At 39.6% G+C, this 15810-nt stretch overlaps 1 protein-coding gene and 1 long non-coding RNA gene across 8 annotated transcripts in view; one reads left to right on the forward strand and one right to left on the reverse strand.

Moving 5' to 3' along the window:
* RBPJ (recombination signal binding protein for immunoglobulin kappa J region) overlaps positions 1-15810 on the reverse strand; it is a 228212-nt gene that overhangs the window by 127003 nt on the left and 85399 nt on the right. The window lies entirely within an intron of this gene.
* LOC145524543 (uncharacterized) overlaps positions 1-15810 on the forward strand; it is a 38415-nt gene that overhangs the window by 17809 nt on the left and 4796 nt on the right. The window lies entirely within an intron of this gene.

Genomic DNA, 15810 nt, shown 5'->3' on the forward strand with positions numbered 1-15810 from the left:
ACTGGTGATGACAGAAAACTGCCATTTCAAGGAGTCAAATTAGTTCCTCTAAGCTCCACTTTAGACAGATGCAACAAAAGGCTCTTCAGTGGAGGCAGAAAGAACACTTTCACTCCCCTGCACCCTGATGGACTCATGGGCTCATTAACTCAGGAGCTATCACAGCAGTTGTAAATGTGAAGAACCTGTTTTCGCAATTCCTGATATCAAATAAGCATCACAACAGTGAAGTGATTTACTGTGGCTCAGATGGTAAAGAATCCACCAGAAGTGCAGGAGACCTGGGTTCAATCCCTGGGTCAGGAAGACCCCCTGGAGGAAGACATGGCAACCCACTCCAGTATTCTTGCCTGGAGAATCCCCATGGCCAGAGGAGCCTAGTGGACTACAATCAATGGGGTCCGTGAGTTGGACACGACTGAGTGACTAAGCACAGCACTTACAATTATACAATTTCTCTAATTTTACCCCTGGGGTAATCTACAGCACCACGATCTGAATGTTAACTCAGCAGAAGGGCTCAGATTGTGGAGGCAGGGCATTCCTTAGGAGGCTTCTCTGCCTTCAGAAATCCTAGAATTAATAAAATTTTGGACAAGCAGGGGCCAAAGTGGTGACGATTCAAAACCATGGCCATTTCTTTGAGCCCCAAATCAGCCCTGTGATTGATTCTTTGGTGCAGCAAGGCCAACAAAAAAGGAAGGGACCTCCAGCAAATGTGTTTTTCACAGGACTGGTTCTGAGGATCGAATGTAGTAGGGTATTGTAGGGTCAAAAGTGGGAATCACTATGTCTTTTACCTCTCCTACTGCAATCAGCATTTTCCTCTCACTCCCATCTCATCAGTGTTCTAGTCCTGCACTTCAGCACATCAGAGCCAACTCTCTGCTTTCTAAAAAGACAACTAGCCAAGTAAAGCAATTCGTACTATGAACAGCAGAGAAGAAACATTCCTCTTCCCCACACATGTGCACGCAAGCGCACGCACACACACACATGCACACACTCACACCCTTTCTTCCTGGAGAGCAGCCATACTTGTCATCTCACCCAACAAAGTTATTCTGCTGGAGGAAATGTAAGCCTAATGGAAAAGGAGAAAGATGTCTGTGTCATTTTTCTATTTAAATATTTTCAATTATTTACAGCACTTCATCCCCAAGCCCAAAGTAAGTGTCTAGAAGGTATTGTTACCGAGTTCCAACTTGCTCTGCTCACCGCATGACAGGCCAATGAATCCAAGAAATGAGGTGTTAAGGCAAGGAAGAGACTTTAATCAGGGAGCCGGCAGACTGAGAAGATGGCAGGCTAGCACCTCAAAATAACCATCTTATTGGGGTCTGGATGCCAGATTCTTTTATAGACCAGAGAGAAAGAAACAATGAGGAACTAAAGTCAAAAGGCAGGATACAGAGGGAAACACAGTGGGGAAATAAAGTGAAAGGGTCTTCAGTCTTGCAAAACATCTCCAAAGGAATAACCAGCCTTTGGAAGGGATGTGTTAATCTCTTCTATTCACAGGTGGGCAGGGACAAAGTCTCTCTCCATGAGCTGAACAAAGGCACTTTGGTTTACAGTCAAGCAGAGGGGCAGGATCCTCCAAGCAAGCCATTGAGTATAATTATAATAATAAAAGCAATGAAAAGCAAGTCAAAGAAAGTTTCCAACATGGAGTCAGAATTGGCTTCCTTCCTGCAACAGAATCATTGCTAGAAAGGGCAAAGCCTGGTGAATAGGGCAGCACTCAACTCGGTACTCAGTGTTTCATTTTTGAGTCCTCTGTTTTCATCATCAACCCTATCCAATCCATTGGCAAGTCCTTTTGGTTCTGTCCTCAAACTATGTCCCAAATCTAATAATTTTTACTACCTCTCCATTACATCCCAGTCCAGGACACCATCACCTCTGTCTAGGTACCTGCATTACCTTCCCACCTTCTCCCTACTTCTCTACCTCTACCTCCTACAGTCCATTCTCTGTCAAATATCCAGAGTGATCTCTTAAAAAGGTAAATCATGGGGAATTCCCAGGCCTAAGTCCCAGTGGTTAGGACTCTGCACTTCCACTGCTGGAGGCCTGGGTTTGATCCCTGGTCGGGGAACTAAGATCCCCACAAAGCTTTGTGGTGCAGCCAAAAAACAAAAACGAAAATCCCAAAAATGTTAAGCATAGACCATGTTACTTTTAAATTTAAAACTTTCTATATAAATTCTGTTATTTTTGTTAATTCTCAAGCATTTTATCATCACAATTCACACTGAAAATCCTTGAACAACAAAGTAGTGTACTGTCTTATAGTGAACAAAAAGCTGGGAGCTGAGGGCACCACCTTCTAGAGGCAAGAGACAGGGTGCGTGGTCAAAGGGACGAAAGCTGGCAGAACCCTGAGGGCCTGCAGTCAAGGAAGAAACGATGAGCCTGAGAGCTGAGAGCTGACTTGGGCCTGAGGAGGGGTCTGGGCTAAGCAGTGGAGGACCTCTAACTGGCTCATGAGGCTCTAGAGCATGTGGCTTCTACTCACCTCTCCAGCCTTCCACCCCACTCTCACTCCCTTCCCTGAGTCCTGTGCTCCAGCTGTATTCAAATTTATTTCCTTCTCCAGTGCAGGAAAACAGCCTTGCTTTGCCACTCCTTTTCTCTCTGTAGAAGGACTTCACTAACTTTTCTTCCTGGTAAATATTAATTCAGTTCATACAATCCCCTAATAGATTTCCTCCACCACAATTGACTTTCTTAATTTTCCCCCTTGCTCTGAAGATTGGACAATTGTGAAGCCTATTCTTTGACTCTAAATGACAACTTTGTAATAGTATCTTCCAGTAGTTTTCCAACTTTTGAAGTTTTCTACGTGCCATGAAAATTAATACTTACAATTCTATTTGATGTAAAAAAAGAGATTATACTGAACAATGTCCAATTGAATCAGAAAAGCAATGCACTCTGCATTGTTAACGGTAATGCAGATGTTAACCAATGGACCAGAAAAGCATCTAAATTTACTAGTCATTCTGACAGGTAGCTTCTCTGTTCTTATTGCCTCCTTTTCTGGACTCTGAATCATCACAAAAAGAGTAACACTCATTTCTCCCTACTCTTTCCGTGTACATTAATTTTTTCTCTTTGCAACACTTCTCAGCAAAGTATTATGGAAATATAGGTAACAAAAAGAAAGCAAAATCTTATAAGTAAATATTGATTTGCTCAGGGCATGTAAACAGTGTTCAGAGAGAATGCTTTTTATTTTGAAATGAAGGATTATTTACTTTTTTTTTATCTGTCTACTTCCTGAAAGGAAGACCAACTGGTTTAGATAAAGTCTATTAATTTTTATGTATTTCATTCACAATTCTATTCTGGAAGCAGGATTCCCACTAGTAAATAGAAACATTTATAAGTATTATAATATCTAAATAAAAGTATACTAGGTTGTTTACTTTGGAGTGAATATTACGGTGTAGTTTTCAGCTCACTGATGAAATCCTGGCAGAAAGCACATTATTACTGAAGCTAAACTTGAGTTCTTTTATGGTAGGACTGGACAGCTGCTTGCACCTGCCTGAACTTTTTTTTCAGGCTAAAGTTATCTATTCCAGAATCCTGTGTCATGCAGTATAAAGCTTTGGTTTCAGTCAGTCACTCACACAGGAGCTTGGATATACTTGAAATTCCTTTTGCGGGAAAAAATTGGCCTAGGCTTTTGGCAGCATTGCTTCTCACACCCAGGCCAAAGTGGGCTGGCTCCTCTGTGGGGACAGGAATGCATATTGGTATCTTACCCTTAAAGTCACAGAAAAATGTGAACCAAATTTATTGCCATTTTGCATTTTGGCCCCCAAAGAGTTCATGTAGTCCAACTTCCTTATTTTACCTTTTTCTGTAACTTTATGTTAGCGTTCCTTACTCCCTTATAGCTAAAGCCCCTAATATAATTGACAGTATAGAACATTTGTATTATAGGTGCCTGGCAGAGGATGTCAAGGCAAAGAAATAAGATTTAGCAGGTCATTCAAGCACTCTCACTTATAATTCCTGGCACTTTACATAGTCCAGCAGACAGATTAACCATCTATTTACGTGTATTCTCTAGGTTCCGTTCTTAATTTCATAAAGGAATTAGACGGCAATGTGCCTGAGCCACATTTTCCTTAGCCTCTGGCTCAGATATATTCACCAAGTTAAAACTGAGTTAGGTCCACTGTGTATATATACAGGGTTGAAATGAGAGTAACTTCTGTACAAACACAATTGAAGATACTGAGATACTGACCACAGTGTCAAGTGGCCTTTTCTCTGCACAGATCCATGTGATAAATTCCTTCTTGAATTTAGTTTCAGGCAGGGATAAGTATGCTTGCTCCTGTCAAAGTGAAACCCCTGTCGCCTATTATGTTTCTCTTTTCACCTTTGCTGCCAGAAAAATGTGAACCAAACTTATTGCCTAGTGTAATGTGATCAACTCTGGTACCTAGAGGTATTTACTTTTCCTGCTTTGTTTCTAAATATTTATAAACTGCCTCAAGTAATTTTAAAAGTATTTAAGTTGACAGTAGATATTGAAATTAATAAAATGGGTAAAAAAATTAGTAGGCCATAAGGAACAGTCAAACTTGCCAGTGACTTGTCTTTGCAAAAGGCTTTTTGTCAATTTTCCCTTTTGAAGGGGAGTGAAAAGATCCTTGTGTTTTGTGTCATAAAACCTGGTGGGTTTTTGTTGTCTGTTTGTTTGTTTTTTCAGGTCATGCAGCATGTGGGATCTTTGTTCCCTGACTAGGAATCGAACCCATGCCCCCTGAATTGGGAGTGCGGCATCATAACCACTGGACCATGAGAAAAGTCCCAAAACTTGATTTTAATTTCCAGTTATACAACTCACTTGCTAAATAACCTTATAAAAGGCACCTAGCCTTCATTTCCTCATTTCTAAATGGGGATATTTATATTGCTAGTCCACTAGGTTGTTGTGACAACCAAATGAGAAAAACAGGGGGAGATGCTTTCTAAACAGTGAGTCACTCTAGAAATGTTCATTGTTGAAACTTCCCTACTGTGTCTTGTGTGCTGACCCACTCTACTTTAACCAGCACATGGTATTTGTGGGAGTTTTAAAATAAATTCACAAATTCATAAATAAATTCACAAATTTGTTGATACTCCTCCTTTTAAGAGATTAAGTCTCATTTCTCTCCCCTAAGATCATGTGCTGTATTTAGTAACTTGTTTCTAGCAGATAGAATGTGGCAGACATGGCAGTATGATTTGTGAGACCAAGTCATTATAAGCATTGTGGCTTCCTCCTTGCTCTCATGCTTAGATTGCTTGTTTACGAGTGAAGCCAACTGCCAAGGCCCTAGGACATTCAAGCACCCCAACAGAGGTCCATGTGATGAGTAAATTAAGTCTCTTGTCAACAGTCATGTGAGTGTGCCCTCTTGGAAACAGAGCCTTCGGCCCCAGTTAAGCTTTCAGAAGACTGTACCTTCAAACAATTTAACTACAAACTCCTGAGAGATTCTAATTCCGGACCACACAGCTAAGCTACTCTTGGGTTCCCGGCCCTCAGAAACTCAGTAAGAGAATAAATATGTATTTTTGCTTCAAGTCTCTAAGTGAAAATGAAAGTCACTCAGTTTTGTCTGACTCTTTGTGACCCCATGGATTAGTCCATGGAATTCTCCAGGCCAGAATACTGGAGTGGGTAGCTGTTCCCTTCTCCAGGGGTCTTCCCAACCCAGGAATCGAACCTAGGTCTCCTGCATTGAAGGCAGATTCTTTACCGGCTGAGCCACCAGGGAAGCCTAAGTCCCTAAGTTTGTGGGTCATTTGTTATATAGCAATAGGTAACCAATAAAATGTCCACAGTTACCTATCCATCCTCTTGGAAAACACTGCCGAGGACCAGTAGCAGACCTTGCTCTTCCCCAATGTTCTTCAAGGAAATTCTAGTGGCCCAATATTTTAGAATCATTGTATTGGAAATCACCTCAGAGCCATGTGGTGCAGATTTTTCATTTTGCAGAGGGAAAACTGTGAAGCAGAGAGGTAAAATGAGATACTCAAGGATATTTAAATGAATGGCAAAATTAAGACTAGACCCTTCTCTAGTCTTCTTCCATTTTATGTCATCTTTTCCTTTCTTTTCTTAATAATCTAAAAAACTTCTTTATTTTTGAGCAGAGATCTAAGAAGAATGGAATGGTTCAAAATTGATACTCATTTTCCCCCTACTATACCATGCTATCTTTCCTTTGCTTTTTTCACCTGAAAACATGCCAACTAGGACTTCCCTGATGGTCCAGGGATTAAGACTCTGTGGTTCCATTCCAGAGGGAGCAGGTTCCTTATCCCTAGTCAGGGAAATTCCACATGCCACACTGTGTGGCCAAAAAGAAAAGTAAAAAACACTCCAACTAGTAGTTTTTAGTGCCCAACATCACTTTGCAAAAGAAAGAGTGCTCCCTAGAGAAGGAAACTGCAAACTGAATAAATGTCAGTGTGAACACTTGCTGTTTGTAAGATACTATACAGAATCAAAGAAGATTAACTAAGTCCAAATTCCAGCACTGATGGTCCTCACAATTTGGTAGGAACAGTGTTTTCTAAGCACAGCCAGAACAATGAATTATGGGATATTGAAGGACAGAGAGATCACATGTGAGACAGAAAAATAATGTTTAGTCAAGAGCCCACAGCATATGCTCTATAATCACATTCCCACAGTGATGTCTAAAGTCAGTCTGTGAAATTAAAATGCTAAGATGAAAAAACATATTTAAAAACATTTTTTAGAATAAACTCTTTTTAAAAAAATTGAAGTATAGTTGATTTATAATGTTGTGTTAGTTTCTGCTCTATAGCAGAGTAAATCAGTTATATATATGTATACATTCATTTTTACATTCTTTTTCATTATAGTTTATCACAGGATATTGAATGCAGTTTCCTGTGCTATACAGTAGGACCTTGTTTTTCCATTCTATGTATAATAGTTTGCTTCTGCTAATCTATCCCTCTGCCCCCCTCCTGTGATTCTCCTTGCCAACCACAAGTCTGTTCTGCTGAGTCTGTTTCTCTTTTGTAGATAGGTTCAGTTGTGTACTATTTTATTTTATTTTTTTTAATAAATTTATTTATTTTAGTTAGGGGCTAATTACTTTACAATATTGTAGTGGTTTTTGCCATACATTGACATGAATCAGCCATGGGTTTACATGTGTTCCCCATCCTGAACCCCCCTCCCACCTCCCTCCCCATCCCATCCCTCTGGGTCATCCCATTGCCCCAGCCCTGAGCATTTGTCTCATGCATCGAACCTGGAATGGTGTTCTGTTTCACATATGATAATATACATGTTTCAATGCTATTCTCTCAGAACGTCCCACCCTCGCCTTCTCCCTCAGAGTCCGTAAGACTGTTCTATGCATCTGTGTCTCTTATTCTGTCTCACATATAGGGTTATCATTACTGTCTTTCAAATTCCATATATATGCATTAGTATACTGTATTGGTGTTCTTCTTTCTGGCTTGCTTCACTCTGTATAATGGGCTCCAGTTTCGTCCATCTCAACAGAACTAATTCAAATGTATTCTTTTTAATGGCTGGTACTATTTTAGATTCCACATTTAAGTGATATCATATGGTATTTATCTTTCTCTTTCTGACTAATTTCACTTAGTAAAATAATCTCTAGGTCCATCCACATTGTTGCAGATGGCATTATTTCATTCTTTTTTATAACTGAATAGTATGCTATTGTATATGTGTACCATATCTTCTATATTCATTCATCTGTCCGTGGACATTTTGGTGGCTTCCCTGTTTTGGCTGTTGTGAATAGTGCAACTATGAAAATAAGAGTGCATGTATCTTTTTGAATTGTAGTTTTGTCCGGATATATGCCCAGGAATGGGATTGCTGGATCATATGGCAACTCTATTTTTAGTTTTTTGAGTAATCTCCATACTGTTTTCCATAGTGGCTACACCAACTTACATAGAATAAATTCTAAAATAGACTGTCAGTGGGTAATTGTATTCGTGGATTCAACAAACTACTCTTGAATATCAGGGGCTACGCTAGGCTCTGGGTATACACACAGTATTTTATATTCAGACAGAGATGGTTCTAGAATTTCTATGTACGAGAGGATTAAGGAGGCAGCAATTTGGTTGGAAGATGGTACTTGGGATTTTTCTGGGATTTGCATTAGGTAAAATGCTATTTTTACAATGGGGTTTAGTGAGGGATTCAGAGTTGATGGCAGTCAAGACTCTTGGAGCCACTACTACATATAGTATTTAGTGTATGTGTTATCTATATCTGGTGCTTTTCTTTGGCACCAAATCATATTCGTCTCCTGTCTCTCACATTCTCTCACTGCAGACTGTGGAAAGAACAAGGCTATAATATTTATTTGCTAAAATTTCAAGTCAGACAGATCTTGAAGCAGACTCTCAGAAATGACATTGGGGATATTACTACAGCTACTGATATAGACGGGGCTTCCTTGAGTGACATGAGTTCAATCCCTGGATTGGGAATATCTTTTGGAGAAGGAAATGGCAACCCATTCTAGTATTCTTGCTTGGAATATCCCATGGACGGAGGAGCCTGGTAGGCTAGAGTCCATGGGGTCACAGAGAGTCGGACACGACTGAGGGACTTCACTTCACTTCTTCACTTCACCAGGAGCTAAAGCACCACCATAGCAGTGGTGGAGGTGTGCAGGTTTAGAACAGTTGTCTAGGGGAAATTCCCTGGCAGCTCAGTAGTTAGGACTCCGTGCTTCTACTGCAGGGGGCATGGATTCTATCCCTGGTTAGGGAACTAACATCCAGTGAGTCTTGTGGCAAGGACAAAAAACAAAACAGCAGTTATCTGGGGGTAGGGATACTATGCAGAAATGCCTTGCTAGAGTCTGGTCACTGAGATACATATTTGAAGAAATATTTAAGCTTAACTTGTTCTAGGGATGAAGGACACTCTGTTGATATGAGTGAAAACATAAAACATAAAAAAATGAGTTGATATGAACCAGATATAATGCTCTGTGATACTCTCAACTTGGTAATGCCAGTTTCTAACAAAATAGTTGTTACTAAATTGCAAGACCAAAATTTATTTCCACTTAGTATGAAGTTGGTGGCTGAAGAATCTTAATTACAGTAAGGGGTTAGTAAGCAGAAGACAACCTTCACAAACCAGACAACATGACTGATAAGGAAATACATTATAGTTTGTCCTGATGAATAAGTACGAAATCAGTTATCCTGTGTGTTGTAACCTTTTTTCTCTTCAACACTTGTTTCTCATTTTGGGATTTTGTAAGTAGCATAACATATCACAGTAAAGTAAGTATTATTAAAAAGAACTTTCCAGTTTGAAAGTTGCTTTGGTAATAATCATTACCATACAGTAATAATCATTGCTATGCTATGGTAATAATCATTACCATATTTAATCTTGTAATTTGGATATATTGATTAATCTGGTTATTATGAGACAATGAAGACTTAAGGGTTAAGTGACCTGCACGATATCACTTACCTCTAACCTGAATCTTCTGGAAATCTTAGCAAACTGAAAAAAAAATCACTATATTTAAAAGTTTGGAGGGATGGGATGGGGAGGGAGGTGGAAGGGGGGGCTCAGGATGGGGAACCCATGTACACCCATGGCTGATTCATGTGAATGTATGGCAAAACCACTACAATATTGCAAAGTAATTAGCCTCCAATTAAAATAAATAAATTAAAAAAATAAAAATAAAAGTTTGTTTATGTGCATTCAGCAGGAAAGAAGAGGAAATCAATAGCTTCTGACTCCTCTTGCTTTAGAAAATCCCATAAGATATCTTTATTTTAAAACTCAGAGTCTACACTTGAAAAACAAAGGGGCAATATTTTCCTGGTCTCAGCTAAATATTTCCTTCTATTATAATATCAAACTATTAAGAAATAGATCAAACAAATTTGATATGTTATCATTTAAATTTCTTAGATGCTTATTTGAATATGAAATGTATTATTCAAGTCTCCCTTTCTCTCTCTTGCACCAGTTTATTTATTTATTTATTTTTCTCAGATGATTTTGGTTTATGTTTTCATATTTAATTCAAAACTGGAAATTAAAATTCAAGTTCTATCTCATAGTACCGTGGGGATTTTAGCATGATACTGGCAATTTATCCCAAAAGAAAGAAATGCATGGGACATGGACATGTTTTTTTTCAAGGATTTCTTTCTCTTGGTGTCCTGCTCCTGCTGTCCATAGCAGAATTCCTCTTTAGATGATTCATAGGCAAGATTTACATTAGCAAAAAGAAAAGGAGGATTAAGAATGAAGGGAATTATTTACTTCTCATAAATCCCTTGAGAATTTGGTAAAACTATGACCTTCTCCCTAGATAAACACATACACATCACGTTTGCATGAAAATTGGGGGTGGGGATGGTCCTCTCTGATCTAAATAATTTGGAAAGGAAGAAGTACTTTCTTTCAAAGAGCTCAGTAACTCAGAAAAGGAAGATTAAATTAGAACAAAAGGATTTTAAAAAATAACTTTCTAAGACCAAGACCAAAAAAGGTTAAATTAGCATAACTCTTTTGTTCAGACATTAAGAAATTAGAAGTCTGTGTGCTGTGCTTAGTTACTCAGTTGTGTGACTCTTTGAGACCCCACTGACTGTAGCCCGCCAGGGTCTTCTGTTCCTGGGAATTCTCCAGGCAAGAATACTGGAGTGGGTTGCCATGCCCTCCTCCAGGGGATCTTCCCAACCCAGGGATCGAACCTAGGTCTGCCACATTGCAGGTAGATTGTTTACCATCTGAGCCAGAAGTCTAGTGTCTATTATTTGTATGTAGGGCTTCCCTGATGACTCAGCTGGTAAAGAATCCACTGGCAATGCAGGAACCTGGGTTGAAAGCCTGGGTCGGGAAGATTCCCTGGAGAAGGGAATGGCTACTCATTCCAGTGTTCTTGCCATGGAGAATCCCATGGACAGAGGCCTGGAGGGCTTCATGGGTTCAAAAAGAGTCAGATATGACTAAGCACACACACATTTACATGTAGCTGGTTGAAGATGGGAATAGACTTACTGGATATTTCCATCTTTTGGATTTGCCTATTCCGAAGATAAATATACACCTTACTTATATTATTTTTTCATTGGCTGCTAAAAGCAACTCATAGAATATAAATGTTTTTCAAACACTAAATATTTTATAATTGTAACAATAAACAAATCAGAATTTTAAAGATGATGTAGTAGAGTGGTTCCAAAAAACTTTTTTTAAGCAATGGGACTCTCAACAGTATCCTAAAATATAACAGACTAAAATGACCTTTTTAACATAAACTGTTTTTACATGTTAAAATTAAAACTCCTCCTTACAATACCATTTCCAAGAAGCTGGTTTTGTTTAACACAGAAATAGGGCCTAAAGGAAAACTGTTACAGTGTCATCATCCAATGTGTTTCTGCATTTAGGTTTAGTTAATAAATGTTAAAAAAAAAATTCTGATTTGGATATAAATGTAGTTGCAAATGGCAACAGTTTTTATAAACAGTTACCGTTTGATCTCAGGATGTTCTCCAAATAAAGACAGGAGAAAAAACTTTGTTCAACAGATAACATATGGGAAGTCTATAATTTATGAAAATTTAGTATATAACTTTAATCTGAGTGTACACTTGCTTTAAAATTTCTTTAGTTGTAATGAAATATATATAACATAAAATTTGCCATTTTAATTTTTAAGTGTACAATTCAGGGGCTTAAGCTGTGCAACCATTACCACTGTCTAGAACTTTTTCATTATTTAAAACCATGTGCTTTTTTTTTTTTTTTAAGATTTTCCAGTTCACTTTCTAAATTAATTTATTCCATTGCCCTCTGTTAGGAAGACTCACATTAGAAAGATGCACCCGTCAGTTCATTTAATTCACATCATTAATGGGAAAGAGCTGTTTGTAGAGCATTGAAAATACTGAGACCAGGAACTCCTCACATGCATTTTACATTCCCTTTCCCTTCCCATCCCATCCTTGTATGACAGCTAGTGCAGAGCAGGATTCCCCAGGGAGACTCTGCTCCAACGCTGGGGCCAGTCTGACCACAGTCACCTAACTAGAGTGAAGGTGAAGCAGTGAACTGGGCCTCTGGAAAATGCCTTGTCTGGCATTAATCAAACCATTTGCTTTTAATAATCAATTTTTAAACAGTGAAAAATGAAATTTGAATTAAATGTTTGCAGAGCTGCAAAACCACTTTCACAGAACAGTTTAAAAAGTATGGTCCATCCAGTTATCTGAGACACAGAGGATGAGCTGGTCTGGACAATTGCCACTGTTGATGGTTAAGCCAGGGCAGGAATGGCACTCTCCTGGCCATCCAGTGGTGCTGATTTTTCTCTTCTACCTTCCATTCCTAGGAGCAAAACAGCTCTTTATGATTCTAGTCCTTAAAAGACACTTTCAGCTCCACTCCCTAGAACCTTTTCACCTCTCTCTACCTGAAAATGAGAAGTTCAAGTGTGGCATGCAAACACCTGCAATCTTCTTGGGAGGTTTTTACTGAAATTCATCACCACTTGTCTAGTCTGGTCTTAGAATCATCCTGAATTAAAAGCAAGTCTAAGCGACTCCAGGAATTGAGATAAACATTTCAAATATTTTTTGCAGAATAGCCTGTTGTGCAGGATGTGTCTTCTCTAAATGGCCCCTCTGTTTACTGCTAGGCTCAGACCACCATCCCCCTCCATCCCACCCATCTTTGTGTTCAGTCAGGTTTAATTTAGAATTATTTATTAAGAACTACCAGGTAGGACAGATGTTCATCACAAATAGTTAATATTTATTGAGCATCTACTGTGTGCCAGGAAATTTTGTATCTGTTTGTAAATTCCTCTTGGCATTCTAGATTGCCTACATATATATTTGTTCTGCAGATTTTCTTTGAACTGGTTTTAACATATTTTCTGGTTTTCCCCTTATAATTTAACAAGTTAAAGTCTTTTAGCACCTATTCATTATGTATTTGTCAGGGTTTTATAATTTGGAAAATTATATTTTAGTACCTTATTTTTAGATGAAAATTGAAGGTGAATGTGAAGCACACATAATAAAGTAACTAGAAAACTGACGGAAGCAAGGAGAGGATGAAGGGGAAAAATCATTGAAGAGGTCCTAATTAGAATGTCAAAACCTTGGCATTCTCCATCACAATACTATATGCACTGCTTAGAACATAGGTGCTCAAGAAATATTCAGCAAAGAAGCTAGCTTGGAAAACAAGATATGTATATGTATACATATATATATATATCTATATGAAATAAGCACATATATAGGAAATAAGCAGCAAGTAGGAAAAAGAACATGAAGATATCATGTACAAATAACTTGTAAAGATGACATGGATGCTGAGTCCAATTTTTAATAGCATGACAGAAGCCTATGGGGAAAAGTAATACATTTAAAAACCCTAATCCTGCCAGCAAAATCCTTCCTCTGGGCTTTTGGGACTAGAGAGGGTCAGGAGAACATTTCTCTCAGGGAAAAATGAGAGCCCACACATACAAGCCAAGTCTCTCCCTTCGGCTGACGTTTGCCATCTTTTCTCTATCACTGCCATTCTAGATAGTTTTAAATCCTGCAGGAGGTGAACCACCACCCTCTGCTTCTGTGGGGCTGTTGTGCCCATCACATCATGTCCCTCACAGATAAGCTTTTCTGTAGCGCTGCCCCTGCTTTCTTGGGCACCTACAGCTTGGCCAAGCTGGCACTCACACAGCTCTCAAGGGTAACCCACAAGGACCACGCACTGGAGAACCCAGGCCCTCAGGTTTGTAGACTAATTCCAAACCCAAGAGAGGAGAGAGGCTCCTGTCTGGTGGTGCAGGGGGTGGAGTGGAGATTCCTAAATCATTATCTAAGGAATTCTGTCAACGTTGGATTTGTTCATGAGTGTTAACGTTACAGGGGGGATCAGAGCCCAATTTTCACAAGTTTGTCTTTTTTCACTTAGAATCATGTGGCCCAATGACTCTGTTTCAGCCAAGGTACAGAATACCGTCTAGCCAAAAGAAACAGGATAATTTCAAAACTGATTCTACAGGTTAAAGAAGGAAGATGTTTGACTCTGCCCTTGCCACAAGGGGCACAGAAAGATGTCTTTGCTAAATAGCCTTCTCCAAAGATAAAGGGACACTAAACTTAACACTTGAAGTTTGCCTGTTTAAAACTTTTTCTTAACACAGTGTATGCTTGATTAAACATCACACGATCAAAACCATTATTGTAGGTCTGATGTCTTGGTGAAGCAAGGACTTGTTTGTACTTTTCTCTCCCATTTAAATGATTCAAAGGGTTTCATATACAGCATTTAACCAGCAAACCCAGGAAAATGGAAAAGTAACTGACAGAGGCAGCATTCCAGTGGGTTAACAGCAAAGCAAGTACAAGCCTAGAGCCCGAGGCCACTTTAGATTTTTCATAGATTGCATGTTAATAGACTTCTGTGGATTCACCAGAACACGTAGCAGCCACCCTCACATCCGGCGTGCCTCACCCATGCAAGACCCCTGAGCCCCCAGAGCTCATCTCTCTTGTTTTTTAGTCGCTAAATCGACTCTGACTCTTCATGACCCCAAGCCTGCCAGGCTTCTCTGTCCATGGGATTTCCCAGGCAAGAATAGTGGAGTGGGTTGCCATTTCCATCTCCAGGGGATCTTCCATCCCAGGAATTGAATCCACCTCTCCTGCTTGGCAGACAAATTTTTTATACCACTGAGCCACCTGGGAAGCCCCAGAGCTCATCTAGCATGCTCTAATTTCCAAAGCTTGGCTTTAGTCACTTAAGGAAAGAAGTCACTTTAAATGCACTGCAGCTTCAAAATTAGCATGTCACTTTTAATCTCTCTCTTGGGCCATGAAAATGATATGGTTTGGGGATGAGGTGACAATTGTGACTTGTCAAGACACCTTCTGCTCCAGTGGTTTCTCTTCGGGCCACCGACTTGACATGTTACCTAACCACACAGCGAGTGATGGAGTCTTTCTGGCTTTTAATTTCTTCTTCCAACCCCAGTGGGCTGTTGGGAGGTGTAAGCAGAATTATAAAATGCCAGGTCCCACCTTTTCATTTTCTTTATTGGGAAACAGGTACATACAGAGATTCAGAGCCTTGCCTAAAGCTACCGAGGTGGGATTTGAATCCAGTTATGGTGCACTTTAACTGAATCTGTTTAGAATTACCAGTCTTTGTCTAATTACCAGCCTTTGTCTAGAACAGGTGTCAGGGAACCAACAGCAGCGCAGGGGAAAGAGCACCCTATAAAGTCAGCATGGAAACTTTCTGTGCCTACACTTACTTAATCATTTATGTCTTATCAACAATTACTATAAGCATTCAGGGACAAAGTAGGCAACCCTCCATCACCTAAATGCTATCTTCCTCCACGCCTTCTCATCCTTGTCCTCCTGCCTGGGTATCTTAGATTCTCCCTGATCCAAAATTATACCTTCCCATAACTTCTTTCTGGTTCCAGAAATTCCTCAAATCCCTTCACTCTTCAGTAAATACTTACTGAGCACCTCCTATGATATACCAGGCACTATTCTAGGTGCCAGGGGTAGAGTGGTGAACAAATTAGCCCAAATTTCTGCACCCTGGGGTTTCCATCCCTGAGGCTAAGTGTGGGAATGTGTGGAGAGAGTGAAGCAGGTGGCAGAAGACAGGAGAAAACTAAAGTGGAATGCTTGGACAAAGCATGTTAGGTGGTGACAAGCGCGACTGAGGAAAACAAAGCA

This window comes from Giraffa tippelskirchi, chromosome 1 (assembly GCF_054371585.1).
Source record: "Giraffa tippelskirchi isolate mGirTip1 chromosome 1, T2T-mGirTip1v1.2.pri, whole genome shotgun sequence".
Taxonomy (NCBI): Eukaryota; Metazoa; Chordata; class Mammalia; order Artiodactyla; family Giraffidae; genus Giraffa; species Giraffa tippelskirchi.